The sequence below is a fragment of the Cyprinus carpio genome, unplaced genomic scaffold (assembly GCF_018340385.1).
Source record: "Cyprinus carpio isolate SPL01 unplaced genomic scaffold, ASM1834038v1 S000006753, whole genome shotgun sequence".
NCBI lineage: Eukaryota > Metazoa > Chordata > Actinopteri > Cypriniformes > Cyprinidae > Cyprinus > Cyprinus carpio.
The window spans coordinates 2,378,112-2,403,586 of record NW_024879352.1 but is presented as its reverse complement, the minus strand read 5'-3'; the positions used below and the strand labels follow the sequence as shown (position 1 = coordinate 2,403,586).

The window sequence follows — 25,475 nt, the reverse complement described above, 5'->3', positions numbered from 1 at the left end:
AACCCGTTTAGAAAATTTATATTCTGTTTAATGATACATCATATATTTGCCAAACTGTTATCCCTGTGGTTGGATCCAGCCAGGTGTGAGATTGCTGGAGTTTCAGCCGAACATTTGGTGGCTTTATGTTTTTTGTGTGATTTCAAGTGGAAGTTCAAAATCATCATTTGCAAACACTGTAGAATAGTGTGCTGATTAATTAATGTGTCTCGTCAAAGGCCAGTTTGAAACGTGATACCTAGATAGATAGATCAGATTAGATAGATAGATAGGATCATAGATAGATAGATAGATAGATAGATAGATAGATCGATAGATAGATAGATAGGATTGTTAAAATCAGTCGTTTTTATTTTGAGAGGCAAATTTGGTCTGTTGTTGACATGTTTAATAACTAATTGGTACTATAAACCCCATGGCCATAACGCTATATTTTAACAACATTAGTGAATAAATGAATAAATAAAAAAAAAACAGATATTAACGATAGCAATTCCATTTATTCGTCTATATTTATTATATTAGCGATATTAATGAAATGATAAACATAACGTCATGTTAGGCTAAATATGACCGGAATATAGAAATAGTTCTGTATAAACTGGACATATAGGCTAGTGTTCTTGTTTATGAGTTTGACCTGCGTCATTAGACTGACATGACGGTGATTGCCATGAAGTTTCGTTTCCATTAATGTCCAAACTTTGACATCATTCGCCTTTTGTTTTGGCGAGGGCTGCTGCGTTGCTTCAGCTCAGTGACTCATGCTTGCAGACACATGTGTTGCAAATGTTTTCTGCAATCGTTTGAAGAGAAAGTGTTTAGGAATCACGAGTTTGCCTTCCTGAAAACCGTTTGTAATTTCACGTAATATGAGGGGAGAGAAGACCGGAGGAAGGGCACAAATTTAAGCAAAGTGAAATGCAAATAAAAAAATGGTATAAAGCAAGGGCGTACCAAGGCAGAACCTAACAGGGAATTGTATATAGAGGATGTGTGTCATGTGGGGGGGAAAATGAGGATAAAAAGCTGTGTGAAGAATAAATGGCGGAAAGGATATCAATGGCGAAAGAGTCAGGAGAAAATAGAGGACCAACAAAAGTGGACACCAGGTGACTGATGAGGTGGCTTACAACAATTGTACGCATTGGTGTTGGTTGGTGATTAGGGTTGAATGGTAAATCATTGGCTCTGTACGTGATTCTAGTAATAGAAGTAATGCATAATGATCATAATTTATACTATGTTTTTTTGTCCTAGCGGTGTGATGTAGCCTAGCCTGATGGTTTTGATTATTTAATCTTAACGGAAAATACAGGAGACTCCGGCGTGACGGTTTTGCCAGTCGATTTTTCCAATCGCCCGGCGACCGCATAGTTTCTGTTCGCGATGTGTTTATATTTGTGTGACCCTGGCTTTGAAAACCCCAGCTAAGAACAATCTTTTTGTGTTTTACATGTTTTTCTAGCATAAATCATACTTCATAAGGTACAGAACAGTCTGTGAAAATGTAACCTCCAATAGCTTTCCATATCTACTGAGTAAGGCTATGTCAAAGATTGAAATCACAGTGGAATGAATGATTGAAGTTAAATTCTGATGCTTGTTATCTCATAGACCTACTTAGATTTTGAGATTTTAGCCTGGATTGTACAGACCAGGGTCATCAATTCATGTCGTATGGTGTCTATATGTAGGCTATTTTTGTGTTCCTTTTTTAATAATGCTTAGAAATTGGTAAAATCAGTCCAACATTTTCAGTCTTTGTGTATTTAGGCTCCTGCCCTTTGCATTTGGCGGCATAACAGATTTCAGATCAGAATTCACTGTAAGTAAAACGTGAAGAAAAAAGGATCTAGTGACGAAGAGCTAAGTGAAACAGTGTCCCAGTGACACTTAAAAGTACGTTTTCCGAGAGAAATGAACGAAAAAAAAAAATATCTCTGTAGTCTGCATGCAATATATTTTATTAACGAAAGTACAACTGCATTGTTCAACTGACTGAGCAGAGCTCTAAACAAACCATCATATTTACACAGACATAAAACACGGTACAAGTATAACCCAACACAATTCTTTCAAAGTAGTCTACATCACATTGTGTCTATAATTAATATTGGCATGGTTATGCCTTCGTTTTCAAAAATGAAAATGGGATCGGTAAACACTGTCACCATTGTCTGCGGGATTGATTTCATCTATGAAGACAATGCTAAACATCAAACATGCCGCACTGCAGTAGCCCACGTGTTCTGCATGTGTGTTAAATCACGAAACACATATAGGCCTAAAACCACCACCATTTGACAGAGGAAAGTGCACATAACTCGTGTGTCAACAGCACCTACAATAATTGCGTTTTAAGCGGGAAATGTTCTGCAAATTGGCTTGACCACGTGTCATATTCATGACAGCAGAGAGTCCTATTCTGAAGGGATGATATTCAGTCTCTTGTCAAGTATTGTGGGAAGTGTGCTAAACCCGGGACAGGGAATTCCGGTATGTCCGGGCAATTCGACTGATGCTAGTAATGTCCGCCGTATTACACCTGTAGATCGGAAAGGCATTCGACACCTCAGAACCTGACCTGGAAATCCTTTCTGCGGGGCATGAGCCGCGGGGGACGGCGGATAGCCCATTCGACAGGCATGAAAGTGCGGAGCCGCTGGATCAGCATTAGCCTGGCACTAAAACACGTGTCCTCTGTGCTTTGCTTCCCGTCCGCATAAACGGTTTGCTGAGGATGGCTGTCTATGGGCGAAGGAACTGGAAAAACTTTGACTTTTCGTCGCGCGCTGGGAGCCGGCTGTCATCCGCAGGCGCGCGCTCTTGGAGATTCCGAATCTGCTCCGGATCTTCTTTACTGATGCGCTTCCTCCTCCGGCGAAAAAACGCCGTCTGCTGCGAAGTGGTATTCACTGTGTGGATTCAACATCCAGTAGTTTGTATTTTCCCCCCAAGTACGCGAGGGGTGCTCGGCAGCACTTTTAAAAGCAGCCAGTCGTTCAATGACAAGTTATGCCGTACGGAGTTTGCGCACCCCGTGTAGCTGCCACGAAAAAACGGGAATTTTTTCATTAAGTACTTCGTTTATTCAGCAAGTGTGAGGCGGCCGGTGTGTTGGAAAATCGCGTATGGCCATAGCGATTACGAGCGCGATTTAGGAGTATGGTGGTTTGGGTCTACGCGTATCAAGGTTCGCGCCTTCCCGTCCGAAGCGGGGGCACTTTGGTCCTTGGCTGGTTGTGCTGAAACAGTCTCCATCCGAGCCCAATTCCTCCTCCGTGGACAGCGGTGAAGCCACCCCCCCCCTTTCACATCCATGTCATTGCACAGGGTCCCCAGCGGCTTGCCCGCAGGCTGGCTCGCAGAGAGAAACCTCCAACTCATTGTAAGGCGCCTCTGTCACTTTAAACTGAGTAGCGTTTGAAAAAGACTGTTTTGTTTGTAATCAAATAATTTTGGAAGTGCTCAGATATTTCTTAGTAATGTCAAATTCTATTTTAAGAAACAAGAATTGTCACTTCCTATCGGTTAAAAATTCCTCATGGGAGGAACGGACTGCACCGGCGGGTGTTAATATAATCGCTCGAGGCAAGGACGGCCCCACGAGGGCGGGCTTAAGTGGTCTAGACCTATCAATCACAAACGCATTCACGCGAGTTCGGTTTAGAGATGTTCAACTGCTTGCTGCGCGCTACTGGATCGGAAGTGGTGAGCTACCGTAGGCTAGTCAATAAGTCTTGCGCTGTTAACATTTAATAATGTCAGCAGGTTTGGACGTTGAGGTTTTTAAATTATGTGGGTTCTTGTGTACAGAATTTGTCGTAATGTAAGTTGTTATAAAAAAATACAAATATATAAGTTAAACAAAACCCAAAAAAAACGTTTGGTTTATAAGTGAAAAGGTAACATATTGTTACCTTGTTATACAACAACATTAGTAAGATAGTATAACAACGTTGTATTGTAGGTAACTTGGGTCAAAACAAGTAATTCTTGTAGGTTTATTAATGTACAATCATCAACTGTAAATAAAACTCATAAAACAGTTGCATCTTTACAATCACATATTGTGAAACCATCCTGTGTGTACATTAACCATACGTATCACGGTCAAATTTTAGGAATTTAATCATCAAAATGTGAGTTGGTGAATATATTGGAAGGTTCCTCCAGTTTATATTATCTATATTTTGTATAACAGTTAACTAACTCCCACGATAATCGAGGATAGTAAAACGTGAAATCACCTACATTTTGAGAATCACTCAACTGTATCAAAAGGTTTCCTCGTTCATTAGTATAAAAACAGAAAATGTCTGTATAAAAAAAACTCCTCAGCATGACAGAATAATACATTGTTTGGCTGTACTTTTTGACGAGCCCATTTTTTAAAACGCCCTCACAAATAGTGGTGAAAGATGCGTGTTAATAGCAACTCTTGATTTATCATGGCCTTTGATTAGATCATCAGAAAAAAAAAAAAACTCATTCTTTAATGTTTTATGATAAGCAGCAGTTATCGCTAGTGGATCCCATTCTGCTTATTCATTGCTATACCGACTTAAATACAATGCTTGACAAGGAGAACATCCCTGCTAATTCATCCTGAACAGGGTGTAATTGGCAAGGTGAACTCACCTCTGTATGTGGAATGTGACACCTGATTCGGACGCACCCAATACCTGACATCAACTTGTCATTCACGATCACTCTGTGTAAAACTGAGTTTACATGTTTAATGAAAAACATTTGCTTGTGGCAGTTGCTGACTTTTGAAAGAATGGGGAAGTTTACTGCATTTATGATGAGCTTGGATGAGGGCCATAATACCTAAAACGGGTAAGAAAGAGATGAGAAGCACCACAGAGATCACACGCAGGTCAAAGCGTAAATGAAAAAAAATAGATAACACCTATCTAAAAAAAATTACAACTTAGCAAATCTCCTTTATTTCTTTCAGCAGAGGTGAAGGCACAGTGAAAGGTCATGAGTTTCATAAGTTCCTAACGTGCCCTAAAGTGAGTGATAATCATTTAACTGTCTTTTGAACCACACCTACATAAAGCCTTTGGGATATTTTTTCTTTGAGTGAATCCAAAACATCTCTTGTGCACCGATGGTGTGTGTAATTTTCTGTCTGGTTCATGGGGCAGGCAAGCAAGCCTGTGCGACTTGTGGTGTGTGCCTATAAACACACACACACAAATACCACATATATACACAAATGATTATATAGACTTCCATGGAGACAGTCTGAGCATGGTGTTACTGTTGTGGTTCTCGGTAACCATAACTTAAATTTCCACAACAAATAAATATATTTTGAAGAATATGGGAGTCTTAAACACCATTGGACCCAATGGACTTTAAATATTCCATCGCACATAAAAGATCCATACATTATACTGCTAAGCTCATCCATGCATTGAAACTGTGGTTACAGGTTCTCATTGTCGCAGGCCTTGTGTTTGTCATATGTAAACCATACTTTTGTAAAATCATCCATTTTGACACCTAAAAGGTCTTGCTAAATCCACTCCTCATAAACCACGGACACGAAACCAACCAGATATCTGCTCCATTTTTTAAACACAACAAAACTTTTTTACTTTTGAGTGTGAATTGTCTTGAAATAGAAGTTATGTTCTCTTGATGTATGATGCTGGCGGCACGACTTTTTTGTGTAAAAGAGGCCAAAATGTCTTGGAATATCCCTGGATATATTCAAAAACCTTGACTGCCTTCAACAACCCATCGAACTCAAAAATAAATATGACATAGAAAATTACATAATTGCAGGTTGCCGGTGTGTGCGGCTCCAAACCCGCTGCCGTCAGATAGAGTTTCGGCACCTTTTGGCTTACAATCATTTCCCTTACCATGCTCCAAGACACAAAATGATTTCCAGCATGGCTATAGACACACATGAAGCATGGGCTAAAACTGACATTTAAAAGAAAGGGGATGTCAACCAAGGGCTTTCTCCTTTTTAGAATTGTCATCGAACACACTAATAGAAGGAGAAGAAAACCAAAAAAATATGAAATGGTTTGAAGCATTTTGCAGATATCTGGTCCTGGCAAGTACTTCAAACCACGCAGGGAGCTTGCTCTCATTTGTGGACAGATGAAATTGATCTTTTTCACCTGTCCTCAAACCTCGTGTGTGTTTATCCCCATCGGACCATACTGATAACTTTGATGCCACGGCCGCTCTGTTTTCCGAGTTCAGTGTGGATGTGTGCCGTGGAATATAACATTTCTGCGACATTGGTTTAACTCTTTTTTTTTAATTGCAGGTGTCGTGATTCTTTTTTCTCAACCACAAGTTTAAAAGTTCAAACTAGTCATCAAATTCACCCAAACCTGTCTATGTGTTTAGATAGGATCCAGCACATTGACTCAACAAAACACCGTGCTTATCTTTTTTAGCTTACTACCAAAAAGCCATCAAGTTAGAAGGGGACGGAAAAGGAAAAACTGTTTCTCGAGAGATGAGAAGCAGAAAAAAAAAAAGGGGAAAAGAAGGAAGAAAGGAGGGAGGAGGTGAAGGAGACGAGAAGAGGGGGGGGGGAGAGCGCGGCGGGACACACACGACAAGGTTCACGTGATTACATTCCTGATTTATCAGTATTGATCGATATTGAATTTATTAGAATGTTTAATTTAATTGTGCATTTTCATATTACCTTTACTGTCATCTAACACACAATTAAAGTTCATCTTTTATAATTTAATAGCACTGTTAAATGTAATGTAGCAAATTTTTTAATAAATATCCATTTTTCAAACTGCACATTATAATGATGCGATGCATAAATTCACTTTAAGTATAAGTGATTTTAATGTATTATTTTTAATTTATTTACACAAAATAGTATAGAATTTCAATACTGGCACATTTATTGTTTATGGATTTGTTAGTGTTTATAATATCTTAAGATTTGGTTATTTAGCTGTTTTCAAAGTGGCATATCAGCATTTACCACTTATTTTACTGTTGATAAATGAGATTGAGTGCCTACAAGGTCACCGAAGTTCACAAAGGTCATGTCAGTGTTTGACACTCACTTGACACCACTCTCCATCACTTCTATAGTTTGGATTAGTAGCACAGATCTTTATCCACCACCAGATGCTATGATTACTACACCATTTTAGCTTTGGCACATAAAATGATGGTAAGATGTTAGCGCACCACTGAGCTAACAGCCGCCGAGAAATGATACAGCAGCCGAAGCGCCCACGCACTCCTCTCATTATCACAGAGGCTTCTGGCTTGTTTAGCAGCACCGGTGTTTCTGTGTGTGTTGAAAAGTATTTCATACATTTGATTACATCCTAAATGACACCCCTTTACAGAGCTATCATGAGAGAACACGCACCTGTTTTATGCGCTTGTGGTTTGGTTCATGCTATACTCTGTACCCACCCATTACCCTCTCTTTTGCTCTTAATGAATTCTCTTAAAATTTCTCCTTTCCTCCCACTTAGGTTTGTTTTTTTGTATATCTTTGTTCCAGAGTGTGTAATTTTGATACAATGAGTAGTTGTGTGTTTGTTGCTGAGTGAATATGTGTTTACATCTGCAATTACGTCTGATCATGTTTATAAAATGATGCAACTTGAATATATCAATACCTACATTTAGAAATTAATATCCAATTTTAATCAGTATTGATCGATATGGACTTTAAATAGATGGGTACATTTACGGTGTCATTTTTCATATGTACTTTTACTGTCATCTAACACATGCAGTGATTGCAGTTGTAAACTGCTTTTAGAATTTACTAACCCTGTTAAATGTATTGTAGCAATTTTAAAATTAAATATCCATTTTTTCAAACTGCCCATATAATGATGGCCGATTCATAAATTCACTTTAAATATCGTGATTTTAAGTGTATTATTTTTATTTTATTTACACAAAAATAGTTATAGAATTTCAATACTGGCCTTTTTGGTTTCTGGAGTTTGTTAGTGTTTAAGTTACGATTTGGGTTTTAGCTGTTTTCAAAGTGGCATTCAGCACAATTTACCACTTATTTTTAACTGTTGATAAATGAGAATATGGTGCCTACCAAGGTCACCGAGTTGCAACAAAGGTCATGTAGTGTTTGACACCACTCTTCCAGCTGATAAATCATCACTTCTAATAGTTTGGATTACTCAACAGATCTTTATCCAACCCCACAGATGCTATGAAAGTTGCAACACCATTTCTATATTTGGCACATATAATAAATGGACAGTAAGACTGTTGTCGCCCCTCTGAGCACAGCACTAGAGAAATGATTTTAGTGTGTGAGTCTACGCTCGTCATTTATCACAGAGGCTTTGCTTGTTTAGGCCAGCAGCAACCCTGTGTTTTCTGTTGTGCTGAAAACGTATGTTCATATTTGTCTCGATTACAATCCCAAAGAACACCCCTTTATCAGAGCTATCATGAGAGAACGACGCACCTGTTTTTATGCCTGTGTTGTGGTTCATGCTATACTCTGTACCCAGTGTTTTCCCTCTCTTTTGCTCTTAATGAATTCCTTAAAATTTCTTCTCTTGCCCTCCCATTAGACATTCTGATTTTTGTTAATTCTTGTCTCCAAGTGTGTACTTTGAGTACATGAGTATGTTTGTGTGTTTTTGCTGCGATGAATACAATACTATAGTTTAAATCCAATCTGCAGTAGCGAAAAGCCATTTTAATCACTATGAGTGTGTAAACCTAATTACTGTTTTTAAGTGTGTTGTTAACTCTTTTCGCGTGACAGCAATAACGTTTAGTTAAACTGTGTTGTGTGTGGTGTTGTAATTGTGGCGTGACAAAGTTGCAGTGATTGGCAGTTGCATGGTGTCATGTTTAGGAAGTGGTCCTGGATGTGGTTTGGAGTCCTCATGACAATCGAAACACCACTGGTTATTTAGAGTTCATGGTGAAGTGAGAAGCATAAAACCGTTTGTTTTAAAGCTTAAGGATTCTTGAAAGCTGTCTGCTAAAGGATTGAGTGAATATTAATTTAAACAATTTTGTGGTTTGTGCCCTGCAAAAATGCTTTGTCATCTGAGAGCTGGTACTAATTATATAGATTCGGTTACTCCTCACCACGTTTAACCGCTATTCATTAGACTATATGAGATATAACAACATTACTGACATTACAAATATTATATATCTATATATATATATATCTATTATACCTATATATTATATATATATTATATATATATATTATATATAATATATACATATATATATATAAGTAATGTCCTGAACAGTCCTGTCGGGTCTGCTTCTCCCTTGTGTGTAATGGTGGCTGTTTGTTGTGCGTGGGTGCGCAATAATGTGATAGGAATCTTAAACACAGTAAACTCTGTGATTCCCTGTGTCTGCTGAGAGTACCATGGTTTTAACAATTGAAACGTCTGCCCTCAGGTCGTTAAGTGTTTGTGTGTGTGGTGTGTGTGTATGGGGGGGTGTGTTGTGTGTGTGTGTGGTGGCCCTTCTTTGCACTTTTAAAACTCAAAGACAGCTCCATTGGAGTGGCTTTCACTCACTGAGGTGATGTTAACTTGCCCAACCATAAAGCAAAATAAACAAACCATACAGAGGTAGCAAGCACTGTTTTTATTACACCAAAGGTTATTTCAGAGGTGATGTATGTGTGTGTGAGTAAACATAAAATCTGTGTTATTGCGGTTATACATCAGCAAGGCTAAGAGGACTGAACTGGAGTGTTGTGGGTCTACATCCACTAGTTTGTGTATCAAGGCGGTGGGATGACAAGTTTAGGACATAGAAGAGAACATCAAGTTTGAACAATCTATGTTGCATGCTGATTTAGATGGTCCTCAGCTCTTTATCGCTGCTCCTCACATGCTACGGCAGCTCTGCTCATGCAGCCCGGAGAAAACATTACAAAAGGTATTTTCTTAAAAAAAAATCTGATAGTGGATTATCTGATATGAGTTGCACTCTATGCCACGTGTTGACAGCTTTAACTGCACTCTGTGCTGTGCAGGAGGCATTTTTAAGAGAAATGTAAGCAACAAGCTCCCCCCACCCTCCACCCTTATGGTCTGCTGGTGGAACTGTGTTTACCTGGCGAGCGTAGCCGTTCTGCCTGTGTCTTTGTCTAAACTTGGACAGGGGATCCAAACCTCGCCGCTCGCTCTCCTCACGCACTGTGGCTTCGCCCGACACCCGCCTCCCTCCCTTTACTGCTGCAGTGATTTACTGTAAAAGAAACCAGAGTGTGTGTTTTTTTGACTATCATATTTTGTTATATTATATAGTTTAAATCTGTTTTGGAGCACAGCTGTGCATGATTTACTTAAGTGGTACAAAATAATCTGTGATTAAATGATAAACTGTCCTTATTGTGATAAAAATCACACCAATCAACATTTCTTTAAAACACATTAACATTCTCTTTAAATTGTAAAATTGAAAAAAGATCAAGTTAAAGTTCAAAAAATATCCTTCCTTTTATGTTCTGCAAAATAAGTCCCAATAAAGAAATACAGGTTTGGAGTGACATGATATATATATATAGATATAAGTAAGCTAATCAAGTAATATTCATTGGAGACAATGGACTGGAGTGGCAGATGCTATTGTTGGTCAATATAGTCCTTTATTGATCCCATTGTTACTCATTTATAGTTTGTCTGTGTTATTAATCAGAGTGAGGCTACACTGGAACAAACGGATTTTTCAGAATATGCAGATTACAGAAAGAAGGGTAATTCAACATTGATCCATTATACACCCATATATACACACACACACACACACAGACGGACACATTTTGCCCCGCTAAAAGTAATCACCGGGAAGGATAAACGTAAGCTCAAGATGGGCTTGGGGGGGGGTTATGAATATGGTTTCTATAGTCTTTTGTGTACACTTACTTTTGGTCTAAAGTACAAGTTCGAACCAGCAGGTTTTAAACCATAAGTGCCTTAAGAGAAAGCTAATTAAGTTTTCTAGTGTGAAGACATTCTAATAATAATCTAAAGAAGCTTTTTCTATTATAAAGGCAATTTGTGGAACGGAAAGGTTCCAGGCAAATCCAAGGTTCTCCATGGAACCATATGTATGCAATAAAGAACCTGTATTTTGTGTAGTTTGCTGTCTAGTCAGGTCTAATCTGAGTGAGAAGGAGGGTGTATACAACAGGAAGGTCTCTGTGATGTCCAATGGTTTTTTTTACAATCTCTTTTTCTTTTTCAGTTTTGGGGCTTTTTCCTTTTAATTATATTGGGTGGAGACACAAAAGGGGGGAATGGTATCATGACCCAGGCCCAGACTCAAAACCCAGGTTCCCGGTGGAGCCTTGTTATGCAAAAGTATGTTAAAAAGAAAAAAGCTTTGTATAGGGTCTAGGCTTGTGTATGAGTGTGTTTTTGTGTGCATGTGAAGAAGTAGAGAAACCGAGCGGTGGAATTCCTGGCTCATGTCAACACTTCAAATACACAAACAGTTCAGCTGAGACTCAGATAATAGTACAATCAAATGCCAACGCAAAATATTTTGTCACCTGTTTCCGAAAGACATCAAAAACTGGTTGCCAATCAGCCAGCCCAATTTATGCAACGCTTACAACAGCCCCTTTATCTTGACTGAAAGGCCACAGATGACAATACCCTCAATATTGCATGAAATAGCACTAAACTAAGCCCACGCCCGAATAGGTGCTGGAAGTATCAATGGCAAGCATTTGGTTGTAAACACTAATATTGTCTTTACAAGTAGGTTTCTTACATGATTCACATCACTGCAAGAACACAGCTGGTCGTGTCCCCTTGGGACTTTTCTTTAGTTTTGGGTGCACTTCATGACCCAGTGTATGAGTGTAACTTAGAAATCATTCTAATATGTCTATATGCAAACTTTTGATCTGTAGGGTATAACTTTCTGTTATTTATGAGGAAAACATTTTGCAACCCAATAACTTTAATCACGGATGTCCCTGTGGTATTAGGCCTTTTAAGACTTTTTTAGAGTAATGTTATGAGTAAAGACGATGGTTACCAGGCAGTTACACCTGTTGAAACACCTCTCTCGCTCTCTTTCTTTTGTTCTCTAACTTTTGTTCTTTCATTCATTCACTCTCTCTCTCACACATACAAAGATACACACCAAGTCAGGACAACCCTACTTAATTGAACCTTTACCTTTTATCTAACCACACACAATGATCTATTAAATTTTGTTGGAGAATGAGCAGAAATAGCACTATATCTAGACCTGGCTTGCCCTCTCCAGTGTGGGTTGGTTTGCCAATCAAGACATGATGACTTTTTCAGAGCAGTAAAGCCATCCTGCTCTCAGGAGCCGCTCAGGAGAACCCTCACGCCTGGAGCGAGATTGCTATCTCTGTGGTTGCGCGAGAACTATTTAGGTTGTTTTACAAACACACTTCACAGCGCACAAGGATGAACAAAAGGGCGTCGCACGAAACCCTCAGAGAAGTCACCAATGGTTTATAGTAGCTTTGTTGATCAAGCAATCAAACCATGATTCATTTTTCTCCAGAATTTCCAAACATTTCGTGCCAGAAATATTCGAGTAGACCTAGAAAAAAACAAAACAAAAACATTCCCAGTCATGCACTTTTTTGACTTGAAATAGTCCTTTTTTTAAATATACAAGGACTTTGGGTACACTGTGTCAGTGAATTATGTTTTCAGTTTCAATGCTTCTCCCTCTCCAGTGACCCCCTACAAGGCACTCCATTCCCCCTTCTCATCTAAAACAAATTCAAGCAGGGCTCACACTGATTCGGCACGCCCGGGCGCGTGCGTTCCCATAAACAAAACTCCATAGGTGGCCTGTTAGGCTCCCTGCAAGATTGATACAACATTTGCGTCACATACAAAAGGCTCAGATATGTACAAACAAAAAACTGAGCACACTACGGTTCCTCATTAGGTCTCAGGCATAGCGCAGTCCCCTATTTATGCAAGAGACCACAGCCCAAAGTACAGGTAGTAAGTGCCCAAACTCACAGGAGCCTCTCTAAGCTCACTGTTCTTTCTCGTGATTTCTCTCTTTCTTCTGTGGATGTCCCTGGTGGATGTGTAAATTGCCCTGCTATAAAATAATTCATGTATTTTTTTTGTTTAAAGTCATATAGCTAAAGTGTGAAGGCTATGCTTATCGGATTTGACAGCATCTGTCTTTGACCAACGATCTTAGAAAATGCTGTTCGTTATTCCAATCAATCAGTCTTAATCAAACCGTAAGTGTGTGTGTGTGTGTGTGTGTGTGTGTAAGTGTGTGTGTGTGTGTGTGCAGATATGTATCAAAAATATATTTTTTTATTATTTTTCATAGAAGCACTGCAGTTGTTTTCATCGTAATATTCTTCCACATGAAATAAACAAACCTCTAAAACACAAGATAGGTTGTTAATTGACGTATCAATGAAGAAATATGATTGAAGAGGCTGGGCCTATTTAAGAAAAATGAAGCTCTCAATATGAACACAAATCTCTAAATTACCATTAGAAATAAAAGAAATACTTTGAGGATCAAAAAGAAGACTTCAAATCCATGCTTCTCCCTCAAAAAAAAAAACGATTGCTGAATGAGATTGTTAAATACAGCATTGTGTGACAGAAGTAATAAATCATTTGACATATTTCTACTGTTTAAATGAATGGAAATACATTTTACATTCGTGGAAGAATTATCCTGCTATACCTTCAAATGTCACTATAGAACCAAAACAGGTGCAGATGATTAAAGAGCAAAATAAACATCAGAAACTTGTATTGCATGACCTTATTTTATTGCTGTCAGATACCTTTGTATACAAACATTTTTAAAAGCACACAACACAGAGATTGTAATCTCAAAGCGCTGAACTTGCTGTACTGATTTGTATATTTGATAAGCCAACAGGCCTACAGAAGAATTTGAGTCATTTTGAATTGGCTGATAAATCATGCTGGTGTCAGAGAAACATACAAAGTGGCACTGCAGAGATCTAATCTAGACCAGATTTACTGTAGCGGGTATAAAATGACGGCAAACTAGGGTTTACTACTGTCCTGTTTGGGTTGTGTCACTATTATTCGTTTGTGCCACTTGGTTGCTTCACATAGCCTGTTTCACTGTATTTTAAAGTGGAAATCTCTAGTGATGTAGTGGCGCTTAGTGGAGTCGGTTTTCCCTCCAAAATAGAATAACCGTTACTGTACAAGCATTTTATTAACCATTGGTTGCCTGTATATATAACGAGCAATTTGGTGAGTGGTGCCCTAAAAGGTTACTGCATAGCTGCGGGTTCGTTATGGCAGGGTTGAAACCGAATGGTTGAACTATGTTATTTGGCATGTCGCAAAATTCAAATATATTGGATAGGCTTTTTTTCAATCTCTAAACCCGGCCTCTCCTCCTCAAACTTGACTACACATGCAGGGTGGCCAGATTGACGAGACCACCAGGAACAAGTGCACTGTTCCGCCACTGGCAACCGGGGTGGCCGAAATAACAATTGGGTAAACTGGCAGTGGGCAGGTTTCACAAAAACAAAACAATGGGCCGACATTTTGGTCCCGTAAGAACGCACAATTTTCAAGGGAGTAGTAACGGACTGCTAGCGATTGTTTTGTCAGGTAAACATGTTAACTTAGTTTGTTTCTTTCCTTTAAATATCTGCAAACATATTGTGGTATTTTTATACTTTAGTAGAGTCAAAAACTTACATACAGCACCGATTAAGCAAATTGTTTGTAATATTTTACTAAAATGTAGGTAGACACACTTGTTTCCAATGAGCCTGCACAATTTTTTAATGCATACTTCAAAGCGATTTAGATTTTTTTTGATGTCCTATAAAATTGTCTGGATGGTCTTTTTATGGATTTTTGATAAGTTAAAAGAACGATATCAAATATTATTCTTTGAGGTCCTTTTGAGTGTACAGATCATACAAGTAAAAACACACGTGTAATTTTTTTAGAACTCAAAACTTCTTCAACATTCCGAAAACAGTATTTATCACTTGTGAATTTGTGAAACTGATAGGGTGGTGAGAAGAACATTTGCTTCCTTTCTGAGCAGAAGCACCTGCTGGGCCTCTCCTAACCTGTAGCATATGCGGACATACAGAATATAATTGTAATATTCAATCAATTTTGGTATTCAATGACAAAAAATATTATTCAATGCCCAAAAAATATGTGATGGCTAAAAATTAGTGATTAACATTCTTTAATTTGATTATTTTAACATTCTCTACCATCTTCAGGTGAGAAGACATCAAGTCTTCAACCTGCAGATTTCTCAGATTTTTGGATGTGTGTGTCTGCACTGCAGTGTGTGGTGGTGTTGTCCTGAACCTCTGGGGTTTCCACACCCCAAAGACATGATGACAGATCACAGATCTCTCTCTATGTGCTGCATTGTTCAAAATGTTACTGGTGAAGTTTAAGACTGAAGATGTCACCCCCTGCCCGACACATTTTAAGTTATCTTGACCTCTCCTCAGGGCATATAGCACATTGACAATGATCACCGAACACAAATTAATGTGTTTATAATTAATGTTGTGTTAATGCACAACTTGTAGTCCCGATCCTCCTAATATGTAGAGACAATAACTAAAGATGTGCATTTAGGTAAGTGCTACCGTGACCAGACAGAGTTTGATGGATGATATAAACATGTACAGTACACTGGACTTGAAATTTGCAGTTTTGCTGTGGCACAAATTTTGTGTCACAAACCCCTTTCAGGTGTGACTCATGTCTCTACGGCATTGAAATCATGCAGTATTTCCCTTTTCTGGACTATTTACGTTTTTTGTTTATCGCTCAATATGTCTCCTAGTAATTACGCTGAGGACAGATTAAACTCTGATAAACTGAGCATGTGGCTGTATCTGTTTAATTGTTTGTGAATAAAAGTACATTAATGTTTCTGTCTTTTTTTAATTTTTTTTGACAATTCAGTTCTCAACATTGATTCATGGGTGTTGTGCATGTATTATGTGCGTATAAAGTAGTGGTTGTATTTGCAAATGTTGTATGGTGTTGTATTCTATTTTTGGAGCTTGCTTATTGTACTTGCACCCACATATTAATAAGACAAGCCCTTCCCCCTCCCCTTTAAATTTCAGAAGTGGTCCTACAATATACACTTTTTGATATTAAACATTACAGTTACCGATATACAAAAGTTTAGGGTCAGTTTTGTTATTTATTTATTTTATTTTTTGTAAAGTAATAATACTTCAGCAAACATCAGTTAAAAGAAATTTATAATAGTGCAAAAATTATATTTCAAATAAATGCTGTTACTTTTATACTTTCTATTCATCAAAGCATCCCTGAAAACATATTCCTGTTTCCACAAATATTAAGCAGCACAACTGTTTTTAGAATCATTGATAATAATAAGATATACTGATAATAATAAAATGACACATAGTGTTTGTCATCAGGTTAAACAGGTAAAAATTTTCTTTTTGTTCATGCTGATGTGACTGTTCTAAATATATGTTTGGAGAAAGTACAGCTTATTTCCAGTAACGTAAACCTCTACACATACCAATCCATCACAGTGCACTCATGCATTTCTTTCTTGTCAAGCTTAACTCCAAATTGTTACATTTGTATTTTTTTTTGCACTACTCCTGGATCAATGCTGTTACAGAATAAAGTATTGACACAAAAGGCCTTGACTGCTTTTTATGAGCCCAAGTCCTTTGAACCTGATGTTTTTTTACCATAGACATGCACACACACATGTACACGTACACACACAGTCTTGTTGTAATGCAGCGATAGCGTTCTGAATGGCAGATTAGCCGTTCTGTGGTTTGGTTCTTTGACGCGGGTGGTTTCTGTCTCTCGTTTTTAAGTAAACTAATCTTTGGGCAAATACCCCAACTACGTCTGAGGTCTTAATGTATTTAAAGAGCAAAACCTTACACATGCCAGGCAAGTTTGAAGAGATCAAAGCCAGAAACACCAATTGTGGCAGATTTAGAGTGAGTCTCGCTCTCTCGCCGGGGCTGCTATTGTCTTGTTCTTCTTTCTCTGCCAAAAAGTTCTTTGAATTCCTCTACAGGTAAACCTCTCATTGTTAACGCAGGTTAACAGATGATATGTGCTCTTGAACATTGCCCTGTACCTCTCTATGCTGTATATCGCTCTCTCTCTTTTTTTCATTTGCTTCTCTTTTCTTTGCTACACTCTAGGTTCAAAAAGACTTACACACCTACATCAAACAGCATGGAGTCATAAATGGATGCTGTTTTGAGGTTGTATTCTGACTGAGAGCTTTCCGCAGAGGCAATCCACCCTGCAAACAATTCTTTTTCTCTCGTTCTTTTCCATTTTCTCCACTCACTTGTTTTTTTTGGGGTTTTTTTGTTTGTAGTGGTTGTTGGGGCTCTGTTGATGTGTGCAGGTATGGCCCAGGTGTGGTTTGTCATATGTGCCCTTTGAGTGCAGAGGAATGTGGTTAAATGTAACTCGATAACGTAAAATATCAACTGTGCCATAATGTTTAATGCAACATTACTGTGTTGCCATGACAGCAGTCTGTTTTATTACCTTTTGAAGGAAGGCTTTGACTGCCCGATGTGATTTTAAATAGTCCCTTTGCACTATCCATGTGCACGTGGGTGTATTTGTGTGTGAGACAGTTCATTTGTTTAACTGTGATTAATTAGAGAGACATTGACATTGAAACACTTCTGAGATAAGGCTGTTAATACACACACACACACACACACACACACACACACACACACACACACACGTTTTCTTGTCAGCCTTTCAAAATCTTTTCCATTTCATTACTGTATCAGTCAGTGAGAGGATGATGAGAGGGAGTATATTTGGTTAATAAACACACCTGTGCAAAGTTATACAGATTATCAGATAACAGCCTCATTATCCTCCCGCCCCAGATACAGGAACGCCAACCCATTATGGGACTCCCTTTTATTGCTATAGCAGGTCATAGCAGTCCCCTCGCCGTTAAAAAAATGTTTCAACTTAAAAAAGAAAGTGATCATGGTTGACTAAACCTTAAATTTTAAGGCAGCATAAAAACTAACTTTTTTTTTTTTTTTTTTTTTTTTACACAGTGCTTGTACTGTAAATATACCATGTAATGCAAGTCTGAAACAACTTAATACTTTTTTTTTTACTTAAAATGTAAAAGAGCAAAGGTATCAAGGCCATGCAGTGGGCTCTCAGACAAAGAGATTGTAATGTGGTTGCAAGGATGTTTTGTGAGATTTTGTCAACTAGCCTTTTAACCATTAGTTCACCCCACATTAGGTCTTCTTGACAGCATAAGCCATTTTAGCACTCCACATAAATAAATAATATCCCTGGCTGTTGTGGTCTTTTTAAATCTCAAGCATCATCCCTTAGTCCTTTTCCTCTTAAAGTGCTTTTCTCATTATTAATATCGCTGTTTGTGTAAATTTGCTGGCAGCACTTGAAACCAGGGGCTTGTTAAACAACCCTTGAGCAATTACAAAGCTATCATTTATCACTTCATTTCCTGCTTGTCGTCTGTTAAAGGATTACATGAGAGTTTTCTTTAGAGAGAAAAGTTTTCAATCACTTCTGTCCTCTTCTTTCTGTTTAAGCTCTCAGCAAATAAATTGATAAAATCAATGTTGGAAGGGTGGTTGCCAAATCTTTTTAAATTGCACAGTTGTTGAGTGTTATTGTCATGTTGCAGAATTCTGAAGTCAGCTCTTTGATGTTAATTAAATGAAAATAAAAATATTATTCAAAAATGCACTATGCATTTTTATGTGTTGTAGTAGTATTATGTTGTATTATGATATTGGAGTATTTTAAGTTGTATTAGCAAAAACGTGAAATGTTAACTTTTCACATAAGATATAGTCATCGGTACATGGTACATTATATGAATCATTAGACCATAAACATTTTCTGAATAATGATGCAGTACACAAAACGTTTTGTTCAAATGACATTTAAAAATAGCCAGCACACTGCAATATACCGGCACTTACACAACACTACAGTGATTAGATAAAATAGAGGAGTTTATGAAATGTACTTTAGGAAAAAGGACTTGTGGTTGGGGGGTCTGAATATTTGTGATTATGATTATCATTGTTTATTTTAATAATTCATCCACTACCATGCTTTCAAAGCGAGTGGAGTGATGGCAGGTATTTATGTATGAATGTATGTTTTTCCGGTTGTTGCAAGTATAGTTTGCCATTATTTATAAAAAAAAAATAAATAAATATGTAAATAAAATAAAATAGATATGAAATCTAAAAACAAATATCTTGGTGAATTTTACTGTATAACATTTTGTTACAGCTTTGTAGATTGTGTGTGCGGGCGTGCGGGTGTGTGTGTGTGTGTGTGTGTAAGTTGTGTATGTAAGTTCAAGGCCAATGAGGAACATGAATCATGACGATTATTGAACGATTGTGAAAAATAGGTCTCTAATACACAAAGCTTTCCTGAAAATCGACACATACGCCATACGCACACATCACTAACTCAAACATGGACATGACAGGACACAAGCCCCTGGCTGGTTTTTATTATCAGTCAGCGCTGGCCACTGGCTGTCATTCATTTTCAGTGCATAAAGCTTCAGCATGAAGTCAGTCATTATTATTCGAAGTCCTGTATAAAATGCAGCTAATCAGAGGGAAAGATAAACACAAAGAGTATAGGCAGTGCGCTCGTAAAGTTAATGTACAAACATGCTGAGTAGGGTAATGAGAGATAAGGATATGGTGTTGTTTGATGTGATTTTGATTTCTATGCATGATTTATATATTTATTACCAAAGGACTGACAAATAAACCTGTTCTTGAAAAATAAACCCTCTTCGTTAAAAAAATCATTCTTTAAAGTCATTTTAAAGCCTTCTAGGTTAAACGTTACTTCAGTTTTATTTGGCTTTCATTCGCAGCATTTCACATGACTGGGACAGTACAGGGTGTGTTTTGGGAGTAATTTCTCTTCTTCAGTGCACTTTTGTCAGATTAATCATTTTAATAGTTGATTAATTGTGCACTTAATATTTCCAACCGCTGTAAACACAGCCACATAACCGGTTCTAACATTCTAAAGGTCCACTTCTATCTAAACCCAAAGGTGTATGAAGGGCCTTTTTCAACTTCAAACCAGACTGATCTCTTAACTCAGGGCGTCAAACTCAATTCCTGGAGGGCGGAGCCCTTAAGAGTTTAGATGCAACCCTAATTAAACACAACTGATCCAACTAATAACGCCCCTCAGGTTCATTTTTGAAAACTACATGTATATGGTGTTTTGAGCAGGATTGGAACAAAACTCTGCAGGGCTCCGGCCCTAAAGTAATTTAGTTTGACACCCCGTCTTAACTCCAGAGTGTGTTCTTGTTTAGTTCAGGCTGAATTGGACCTCCTCCAACTGTAATATCGTTTGTAGCAGGTAAAAAAACGGCTGAATACATAGAGAGACATCCATGATTTTTTCAGCAAAAACTGTGTACATTTAAGATAATAAATCCATTTGGTTCATTCAAAGTAATGACCATTTTGCCCATCACAACAGTGCAGCAGTGCTTTATCCTCAATCACTGCCCCACTGGACTCATAGTACTTTAGTTATGATTTTAGATGGCGGGGAGACTGTGATTGATGGATGGAGGTTTCAACATCATAATGTACTAATTACATAACATAATGTACTAATTATGACACAGCAACATCATTCTTACTATTCTAGCTCCTAGTTGTTAACTGACCGATCTCCAGAAACGTCAGCAACAATGAACATGCCACAAAACCATCAAACAGAAATTTGAGCACAAATACAATTTTGGAAAAGTGACAGTTTTGAAAAATAAAAATAAAAAATTGTGTTGTCTGGTGTAGTTTGATTTGGTGAGTGCATGTTTATGGAACTGGGTGGCAGGGTGGCTTAATGTGTATGTTTGTGCTTACATGAAGAAATGAGCATTTACAGGAAGTTTATTGTCGCTACCATCTATTGTCTCTATTTCGTATCTGGCATCGGCTCCTGTTTAGGTAATAACTTACTGTGTAATCCTGAAGGCAGGTGACTCTGCGGAGCAGCCGGAACACACACATGTTCACTCTCCCCCCCTCACTCTCTTTCTCTCTTGCTTTCTCGATCCTTTTCTCGAACACACATTTTTCAGGATTATGGTTGAACTTCTGCATAATCCACTACTTTCCTTGTATACGCTGGTGTCTTATAAAAAGCACAAAAGAAATTATATACTGCATGCAAATGATTGCGTGTTTGTTCATTTGATATGGCATTACCATATGTGGTTGGAAGTTAATATTACAATTTGAAATTTAAGGCTTGTTATATGGTCAAGAAAAAGTGAAAAAATTGTTAAATATTAGTTTTGTATTTTTATTAGGAGTAATATAATGTTAATAATAATGAAAAATATATCTTCATAAGCTAAATTGTTTTAAAAAAGGTGCGAGAGATTGATTTTTTTTCTCGATCGTTTTTTTTAAAAATATTTTCCACAGAAGGTGCAAAATGTTGATAAACTATATACACACAAATACTGAGTCATTTTGTAAACACCTTAAATGGGTTCTACTTTGGGTATTTTGATTTTTTTTTACCACCATCACTGCTATTAATTATCAGTGTGGTTTTATATTGTTAAATATGAAGGTTTTTTATTGTAAACGGCCGTTTTTGTGGTTTGGCCCATTTAAAGGGATATTCCAGGTTTGAACAAAAGTTTTTTTTATGAGGATAGGATAAATGTTCTTTGGGGAACCAGAAATTGTCCTTATCTGAATGGCAAAAACCACTTTTTGAAAAGTGCAAAAGGATATAAAATATAATATCAAAATATAATATAAATATAAGATAATAATAAATAATAAAATATAACTATAATAAATATAATATAATATAATATATTTAGTATACATATTTTCATAATATATACAATCATACACAGATGGCACAGACTGCAGAAGTAATAGATAATAAAAAATATTTGTAAAGCACTGCCTGAAGAAACAGTATCGTTATTATAAATGGAAAAAAATGTACATGCACTCACGGGGAACAACAGACATGTAATTTAAAAATCCTGAAGTTCAGCTTGACAGTTATCCAGGACAGAGTTTGGAATGAGACACAAACACCCCTAACAATGGGTGGGAGCTTTACATCAGTTAGAGACATCTTATCTCTGCATTCAAATGTGCGCTTTCATGAGTAACAACTCATTTTAGGACCTGCTAGCTGCTCACTCTCACTAATTATCAAACAAGGACGTTGAAAAAAAAGAGAGAGGGAAAGCTTTGAATAAGAGGATAGAATGAATGGGGTGAGAAAAGCCAAAAGGCATTCATAAATCCCTGAATAATTTTAGTTTTGAATGAAGACTAGAGACTGTTTGTTACTGTTGCATGGGCTGATCATCCTGCTGTCTTTGAAGTGGAAGAGACTTGAAACCTGAGTGGCACTGAAATGAACTGACGTGCATTCTGAGGGAGGTGAATTTAAAACTGCATTTAAGAGACGGAGAGCGAGAGGCTGTGTTGAGTGTATGGCACATCACAGTGGTGGAAATGTGGCCGCAGGCTCTGTAACAGCCATCTATGTGAACTCTTTGTAAACAAACTTATAGTTAGGAGAGCAACCAGACCACACCACAACACACACACATTACCATCTAAACACAGATACGAAGCGCAGCGTAGAATAACAGATGAAAACAAGGATTTCCAAGACAAAAAAAGAAAAGAAAAAAAGACTCATATCCTCTAAAAAATCTAAACATGTACAGTGGTTATAGAAAAAAAAAAACTGTTGCTTTGCAGTCTTGAAATGAGATGGACAAGTTTTTTGTTTTAAATCCAGCCGTATTTACTCAGTGCACTTAATAACATCTAAGTGAAATTTCACTCCTAAAAATGACCTGTAAACTTAAATCATGCGGAGCTAATCACTGTCCGTCAATGGCACACAAAGCCATTTGACTTTCAACAGTGATCAGCTGTGGTCATTTTTTTTATGAGGTCAGCATAAAAAGAGCTTTCCTGAAGCAGTTCAGTCCATGGTACTGCAACTGAAGCAAAGAACGAAACTATGGGTGGCAAGGCATTGTCAAAAGATTCCAGGAAACAAGTCTGTGGACAGGCACAAGTCAGGATGATGGAAACGAAAGGGTTTATCATGCCTAGAAGCACAAGTGAAGTCTATTATTAAGAAGTGGAAGGTATTTGGTACAACCCACCACCCTACCTGGATCAGGATGTCGCACCAAACTGGATGAAAGAGCCACGAGGAACTGCTCAAGAGAAGTGACCAAGAGACCCTACAGCAACTCTGAAGCAGTTGCAGGAATTTATGACAAAAAGTGATCATTTGTGTGCATGTGACAACAATATCACAAATTCTCCACAAATGTGGTTGCATAAAAAATGAAATCCTCAAGGAAGGCCACATGAAGTCTTGACTGATCTTTGCCAAAACACACCTTGAAGATTCTGAGGCAGATGAGACTAAACATTGAATTAGTTTGACCTCAACCCCAAAACAGTTTGTCTGGCGGAAATCCATACAGCTCACCATCCAATACAGCATCCTATCAGCCATTCCTACGCATGGAGGTGGCTAATGTCCTATTAGGGGGGTGTCTTTCTTCTGCAGCAGACGACTGGAGCACTTGTCAGGATATAAAGGAAAAAATGGGATGGGGAAAATACCGTCAATTCTTGAGGACCATCTGCCTGCCCTCTGCCAGGAAACACAACAAACACTGTACACACAGTGGTTGAAGTACTTGCACGTCGAGAAAAGGCCTGAATGTCCTTGACTGGACCTCGTCAGAGCCCAGGACCCCCCCTTGAACCCCATTGCAAAACTGTGGCATGACCTGAAAGACCTGCAGCTCACAAACCTGTCATCAAATTTAACTGAACTTGAGCAGTCTGCCAAAGACGAATAGTGAGCAAATGATTGAAAAAGTCTAGCTGTGCAAAAGTTAGTAGAGACAAATCCAAAAAGGAACTAACGAACTGTTAATTACGGCGAAAGGTGGTTCAACAAAAAAAATACAAAAAGGGGGTGATCCTTTTTCATTTTAGTGATTCGGTTTTATTGTCCGACATGTTGGTTCGTATACTCTTTCACTTGGATGTTATCAGTTTGCACAGGGGTAATACCAATGCGCAAAAACAAAAAACCATCTTCATTTCAGGCTGCCAACATAACAAATGGGATTATATAAAGTGGGTGATTCTGTTGAAGTACACACTGTATAATTTGATGTTGGGGTAGCTAGGTATTTGACACACAACTATATTAGCTATATACCCCAATATTATACTGTGTAAGATTTCTCAACATCTTTATAAATGGCATTTTTACTGTATGATGCCACTGTTCACATTTTGCACAGGTCAAATTCTGTCTTTTGCCTTTTCTCGTATTGTTATATAGTTATGATGATTATTATAGTATTATTAAACTTCATTGTCTATCTCTTATTATTAGTATATTCAGTTCTATCTACGAAGGCTAGGCTCGCTAATCCATCCACCATCCATGTATGTATACACACATATGAGTAAAACTTTACAATAAGGTTTTCATTGGTTAACTATATTTAATGTGTTAATAAACAAAGAGCAATACGTTTGTAATAGTATTTATTATATATATTAAAGGCTGCAAAATAAAAAAATAAACTGCAGAGTCGGTATGTCTCGTTTATATTTTACTTTATTTTCTATTTTATTTTAAAATGCTAATGCTAAAATAAGTATTAAAATAAAATAAATTGTTAAAAATGCTAAGGCGTTTTCTTTTATTTGTGGGTGGGGTTTGGATTAATCTGTAATTATCGTTTGCATTATATGAAACCATTTAGAGTCTATGGTATGTCTCATTTAGACAGGCATGTAAGCATGTGTTTGTGTGAGTTATGGTTTTAGGGTATTCTTTGGTAATCATTACTGTGACTAATGTATGCCTGGAACACGTTACCCCAAAATCATGTGCTACTGTGTTTATAAACGATACTGCAAAATTTCTACTGTTTAATTTCCTGTTAAAGGTAATTACAGCAATGGAGAAGATTAGATTTTCAATTTACATAGTCCTCTATTGTCCTTTATATACATCCCACTGGCAAAACTCTAAACACACACATACACCACATATATACACCCGATGTTCAGCATAAACATACACCACATTTATTAAACCTGACCATCTTGCATTATCGTAGTTTGTAAGGTGCAATGGGACCATTTGTTCAAATGGACAAATTTTTAAATTATATAAACTTTTAGATTTTTTCAAATTTTTTACATCCTTATTTTACTTGATATAAAGCAGGGTTTTGTTGTGATAAACGAAAGGGTTTGAAGTATGTTTAGAAAAACACAATTCAGCATAAAAAGTTTTTACTAATTGATCTCAAACATAACCAACATC

At 37.5% G+C, this 25,475-nt stretch overlaps 1 pseudogene; it reads right to left on the bottom strand.

Annotated features, from left to right (window-relative positions):
• Window positions 1-2,334: 2,334 nt before the first annotated feature.
• LOC109113449 lies at window positions 2,335-23,630 on the bottom strand (annotated as a pseudogene).
• Between the last annotated feature and the right edge of the window lie 1,845 nt (window positions 23,631-25,475).